General features: G+C 46.6%; 1 long non-coding RNA gene across 1 annotated transcript in view; it reads right to left on the bottom strand.

Annotated features, from left to right (window-relative positions):
* Positions 1 to 1,374: 1,374 nt before the first annotated feature.
* LOC103592954 overlaps positions 1,375 to 6,669 on the bottom strand; it is a 9,071-nt gene continuing 3,776 nt past the window's right edge. Inside the window, exon 3 of the long non-coding RNA XR_550697.1 lies at positions 1,375 to 1,724. This is a non-coding gene — a long non-coding RNA (uncharacterized LOC103592954). The remainder of the gene's footprint in view (positions 1,725 to 6,669) is intronic.

The raw sequence follows: 6,669 nt of genomic DNA, 5'->3' as shown, positions 1-6,669 counted from the left end.
GAGGAAAAGACTGTGCTGACAAGCACAGCAAGGCACTGCAGTAAGAAGGAACTGCTGGGTTGTTTTTTTTTTTTTGTCTTTTTCTGTGTCCGGCAACGGATCGCAACCCTCGGCGTCGCTCCCGCACCTCGCTCAGCCAGTGAGCGGGAACCGGTCTGTATGTGGGATCCGAACCCTCGGGTGGGAGCGCCACCGCACTTCCCAAGCGGCGCACTGTAGCAGTGCGCCACTGGGCCGGCCCAGAAGGAACTGCTGTTAACTCACTCTTCCTCGATAGAAATGACAATTAGCAGGAAAATAATTTTCTTAAAAACCACCAGGATTACACCTCTCTGCTCCAGATACACATGGCCACATTACTGCAGAGTTAGAGAAATGGAATTATTGCTTTTCCTGCCCTAAAAAGAAAACTTTATGCTACATGGCAAGTGGAATCCAGTGAACAAACACATCACATGTTGAGAGATTAAAAAACAAAAACCACTTTCCTAGCTGAGTCCCTGTAATGATGTGAACAAGAAATAAGCTGTCGATGGCAGGGAGATGGGAGGGTGTGCAGCAGATGAGGCTCTAATTCTGACCCCACCCGAGACACAGGCCCTTCGGGTGGGAAGCAGCCTTTGCTGAATGAAGTGCTCCCTCTGTTGAACAAGAAATAAGCTGTCGATGGCAGGGAGATGGGAGGGTGTGCAGCAGATGAGGCTCTAATTCTGACTCCACCCGAGACACAGGCCCTTTGGGTGGGAAGCAGCCTTTGCTGAATGAAGTGCTCCCTCTGCGTGGAGGGCCCCCACTCCATGTCCATTCATCAGGACTCACCCTAGTCCTACCTCCTCCCCAAGGTCTTTTCCACACTTGCACATTGCTCTAACATGTTCCTTCAAGACTCTTATTTGGGTTTTTCACAGCCTGCCCTGCACCGTAATGACCCACAGCTTCATGGGGCTTGTTTCAGGTCTCCTTACTTGGCTCCCAGAAGGGAGCGTGTCATGCATTCTTTTTATAATTCCCTCTTCCTCCTCTCAGACCTTGCAAACTGCAAGTGCTCGATCAATGCTCTCATAATGCCATTTGAGGTAACTGGAAAGTGATTGTGATGACTGGCTAGCAGCCGGTGTTCCTTGCCTTGGGCCCTTGTGGGTGGGCTGGGGGGAAGCAGGGTTGAGAGGCAGGCTCTGAGGGGCCTGGCTGAGCCCCTGCACTTGAGGGTGATCTGCTGTGGGCAGCTGGATACCACAGAGCACACCTATCTGGAGGATGGGGAATGGAGGCCTGGGAGAAGCAGGGGGTGGAATGGGAAGGAAGGAGACACATTTTTTAGGAAAATATAGGAAGTCACTGTCTGGTCTGATAAGGAGTTTTGTAGATTCTCTATAGCTTTTTGTTTTTGTTTTTAATACAATCTCTCAACAAGAAAAGACCAGGATGGTAGGCACAACGAAGCCAGAAAACTGGCCACGAGAGGAAAAGTCCTTCTTCCTCCTGTCACCAGTGGACAGCAGGTGATGGAGCAGTCCTCTGGAAGGCATGCTGCTCAGGATGGGCTTGCTGCTGCTGCCTGCATGGCAACAGGCTGCTGTCTTGAGGGTGCTGACCGCCACATCCTCTGCTTGCAGAGGACCAGCATTCGAGGCTAGGTCCAATACAGGTCCAGTCACTACCCAGCACTGCTAGGGAGGGAGTGTGTGCACCAGGCAGAAGAGCCAGACTCAAGGAACGCAGGCCTAGGAAGAAGGGGTGGAGAGGAAAGGAGAGACTAGTGGCTCCATGCTGATCTTAGGGCTCTTTCTCTGCTCCTTGGGTACCAGGGACAGACCCTAGGCCAGGAATTCTGCACACCAGTCCTGTAAGCACCTTCTCTGGCACTTAAACAGTATTTCTCCTGAATTTCAGAGACAGAAATCTGTCTATCCTTGAGCAACTGCAGCGAGTCGGTGTGGAATTCTAAGTGTCGATACACTGCCCAACTGTGAGGTATGTCAGACATTGGCATTCTGGCATTTTAATCCCTTATCATGAGATTTCCACCCTTTGCCATCTTCTTAGAACTCCTGGATTTCCCAGAGCCTGACAGAGGATCAACCTCTCAGCTCCACTCAGCAAACCCAGAAGCTTCTGGGGAGAGTTAGTACAGGTTGAGCATTCCTAACTGGAAAATCTGAAATGCTCCAAAATCTGAAAATTTTTGAGCACCAAAATTATGTTCAAAGGAAATGCTCATTGGAGCACTTCAGATTTTGGACTTTGAGATTAGGGATTATCAACTGGCACAAATTCTGCAAATATTCCAAAATCTGAAAAAAACTGAAATCTGAAACACTTCAGGTCTTAAGCATTTCCGATAAGGGATACACAACCTGTAGCCATTTGTTCATCACAAATCAATTGCTTAAGATCATGCAACTCCCTGATCTCTCTGGCCCACAGAGAAAAATGCACATCACCTAGCAGTTGGCTTTTCAGTTCTGCTGTCCAGTGGCCAACCTGAGACTCTCTCTGGAAACGTGGCATCTGCACATGTGGATCACATGAGAGCCACACACACCACAGTGCATCTTAGAACAAGGTTTTTGACCTATAGAGCCTGTCCTCTGGGCCAACCTAAGCCCTGGAAGGCAGAATAAGTGGTGACTTCCCCAGTGGGAGAGAACCCAGGGGATTTTCTGAGAATAAACCTGTCCCAGGGGTCTGACAGGCACAAAGCCCACTTCAGGCTTGTAGTAGATGAGTGATTATTTACACTGGGGACCCCAAAGTATTTATATTACTCTCTCTACCACATATCTCCAACAGAGAGGACAAGCTTGTGGAAATTTTGATTGGACTCAGAAAATTCATATGTTTCTTTGAAGTCATAGCTATTATGCTTCAAAGGCGAGAGTATGGTTACTCACTACCACCAACTTGGGCCTGGACTTACCCCTCTGACCTGTCTCTAACAAGTAAACCAGTCCCACCTTCCCTGACAACATGAATCATTATCTGTAAAGTGCTTTGTAATGCTTGGCTGCAGGAGCACTGTGCAACTGCCTGAAGCACATGGTCTCAGACATCACCTGGCACTGCTGCCTGGGAGGGCCACATGCTGACAGCCTTCCTAGAGGACACCTCAGCAATGGTATTCTCCTCGTCTGTTAAGATTTATTGTTTTTGGGCCGGCCTGTGGCTCACTCGGGAGAGTGCGGTGCTGATAACACCAAGGCCACGGGTTCGGATCCCAGATAGGAATGGCCGGTTTGCTCACTGGGTGAGCATGGTGCTGACAACACCAAGTCAAGGGTTAAGATCCCCTTACCGATCATCTTTAAAAAAAAAAAAAAAGATTTATTGTTTTGTTTAAGCAAAGACCAAAGGGGTAGCAAAGAGACAAAAATTAAAAAGGCAATCCTCACCATGATGAGAAGCAAGGAACTGGGCCCACTGGACCCAAAAAGTAGCCTACGGTAACAAGAGGATCCTAAATGGGGACACTGACAAAAGAAATGCAGACCAGGCTCACTCTGCCTTAGCCATTGTTGATGATTTGAATGACTTCCATATTCTCACTGGGAAAGTGTCAGGCCATAAAGTCACAGCTACAACTTGGGAGTTTCTGGAGCAAGTCAATCTCCCAGGGTCACTGTTGGCTGAGCCCTGGTGCTACTTCCTTCCACTCAGCCTGGAAAGACCCCGTCTGGCCATTTGATAACAGTTTTACTATTTCTCCACTCCCTGCTCCTACTCACCCAAGTACCACTTCTTGGAAGGTGAAATGAATTGAACTGTGTCCCTCAAGTTTTACATATTAGAAGATTGATCCCCTTTTTAACTGTTCAGAGTGGGAAATCCTATTATGGTGATTGAAAGGTGGGGCCTTGAAGTAGTGATTAGATTCTCAGGACCATGCCTTAATGAATGGATTAATAATGGTAGTCATGGGCGTGGTTCTAAGGGCTTTATTATTATTATTATTTTTTAAAAAGATGACCGGCAAGGGGATCTCAACCCTTGGCTTGGTGTTGTCAGCACCACGCTCAGCCAGTGAGCTAACTGGCCATCCCTATATAGGATCCGAACCCGCAGCCTTGGTGTTATCAGCATCGCACTCTCCCGAGTGAGCCACGGCCGGCCCTGTTCTAAGGGTTTTAAAAGGAGAGCATGTGAGTCTCCCTTTCTCTGCTTCTACCATCTCACAATGTGATACCCTGTGTCACTGAAGCCTTCACCAAGGAAGACCCTCACCAGATGTGTTCCCTGGACTTTGAACTTCTCAGCCTCTAAAACTGTAAACAATAAATTTTGCTTTCTTAGAAGTTACCTAGTACTGTGTATTTTGTTATAAAGCAACCGAAATGGACTAACAGAAAATTGGTACCAGAGAAGTGGAGTGTTTCTTATAACAACTATTTGGAACTGGATGTTAAGAAGAGCCTGGAAGAATTTGGATGAGGCTAGAAAAAGCCTAGATGCTAGTGAAAGTTTAGAAGACAAGAAAACCAGGGAAAGTTTGGAATGTTTTAAAGACTGATTAAATGGTGGTGACCAGAATGCTTATGGAAATATGGACTGTAAAGACTATTCTAAGAAGGTCTCAGATAAAAATAAGAAGGAATTTATTGGAAACTGGAGTAAAAATCACCCTTGCTATGAACTGGCAAGGAACTTGGCTGCATTCTGTTCATGCCCCAAAGTTTTATGGAATGTGGAACTTCAAGGTGCTGACCCAGGGTATTTGGCAGAAGGAATTTCTCAGCAGCAAAGCATTAAGGAAGCTGTATGGCTACTTGTAAATACAACGATGAGTTATGGCGGTAAAGGCATGGCATGAAGCCAGAATTTAAAAGAGAAGCAAAGCATAAAGATTTGAAAAATTTGCAGCCTGGCCATGTGATAGAGAAGCAAAGAGCATTTTCTGGAGAATAATTCAATGGCATAGCCCAGCAACTGTTTGATAAGGAGATTAGTAGAGAAGAAAAGGATTATCAACAGAAGGGAAAAAAGACCTTAAAGGCATTTCGGAGGTCTTGGAGGCTGCCTCTTCCACTACAGGCCCAAAGGCCTAGGGAATGGCCGCAGGGAATAGGCCTGAGGTGCCCTCCACTGGCTCGCTGCCCAGGACCACCTCAGTAAGCTGCTTCCCACATCAGCACCCCAGCTACTTTGGCTGCTCCAGCTGTGACTAAATTAGCTGTAGGTGTGGCTGGACCCACAGCTTTGAAAGATACAAGCTAGAAGCCTTGGCTGTGTCCAGGTGGTGGTAAATTTGCAGGATCATGGAATGCCAGAGCTGGGAAAGCTTGGGAGCCTCTATTTTGATTTCAAAGGATGTATGGAAAAGCCTGGGGGCCCAGGAAGAGATCTGTCCTATGGGTGGATTCACCAAATAGAGTCTGCCCTAGAGGAATGTTAAGAGGAAACAGGGGGTCAGAGTTGCAGTAGAAAAACACCACCAAAACCATGCCTAGTCGAGCTGTGGGTGTGGGACTGCCATGGAGACCCCAGAATTGTGGAGCTAATAACATGTAATGCCAGCCTGTGAGAGCTGTAGCATGGCATCAGACCAGTGAAGCCATAGAAGTGGAGCTGCCTGAGGACTTGGGGACCCAACCCCCACACCAGCATACAGAGGATGTTGAACATGGAGTCAAGTTACATGATTCACCAGCTTTGATATTTGATGCCTGCCCCACTGGGTTTCAGACTTGCTTAGGACCCGTTACTCCTTTCTTTTGGCCTATTTCTCTCTTTTCAACCGGGAATATGTACCTTATTCTTGTCCCACCATTGTATCTTGGAAGTAGATAATTCATTTTGGTTTCGCAGATAGGACTTTGGACCTTTTGAGTTGGAAGGAGTTAAGACTTTGGGGATGGAATAAATGTTATTTGCCTGTGAGAACGACATGAACTTTGGGAGCCAGGGCAGAATGATATGGATTGAATTGTGTCCCCCAAGTTTTATGTATTAAAAGCTTGACTCCCATTGTAACTGTTGAGGGTGGGAAATCCTATTATGGTAATTGAAAGGTGGAACCTTGAAGAGGTAATTAGATTCTTAGGCCCATGCCCTAATAAATGGATTAAAAATGGTGGTCATGGGCATGGTTCTAAGGGTTTTAAAAGGAGAGCATGTGAAACTCTCTCTCTCTCTCTGCTTCCGTCTTCTCGCAATGTGATACCCTGTGTCACTGAAGCCACCACCAAGGAAGACTCTCACCAGATGCATTCCCTGGACTTTGGATTTCCCAGCCTCTGAAACTATAAACAATAAATTTCATTTTCTTAGAAATTATCTAGTTCTGTGTGTTTTGTTATAAGCAACAGAAACAGACTAATACAGGAGGGGACCAGATTTATAACCAACTCAGAAAAGACCAGATCAAATTTGGCTTTCAAGGGCCGGCCTGTGGCTCACTCAGGAGAGTGCGGTGCTGATAACACCAAGGCCATGGGTTCAGATCCCATATAGGGATGGCCAGTTGGCTCACTGGGTGAGCGTGGTGCTGACAACACAAGTCAAGGGTTAAGATCCCCTTACTGGTCATCTTAAAAAAAAAAAATTGGCTTTCGAGATTTTGAGCCCCTCAATTTTTCTTCCTCTTTGGAGGTTTTATTAGAATAATCCCTTTCCTGCCCTTTTCCTAGCTAGCCTAATCTCAGAGCTCTAAGCTCTAAGGGCAAACATTAAAAT

This window comes from Galeopterus variegatus, unplaced genomic scaffold, assembly GCF_000696425.1.
Source record: "Galeopterus variegatus unplaced genomic scaffold, G_variegatus-3.0.2 Scaffold1247, whole genome shotgun sequence".
NCBI classification, from domain to species: Eukaryota; Metazoa; Chordata; class Mammalia; order Dermoptera; family Cynocephalidae; genus Galeopterus; species Galeopterus variegatus.
The sequence above is the reverse complement of the archived record's forward strand: the minus strand, read 5'-3'. Positions and strand labels throughout refer to the sequence as shown.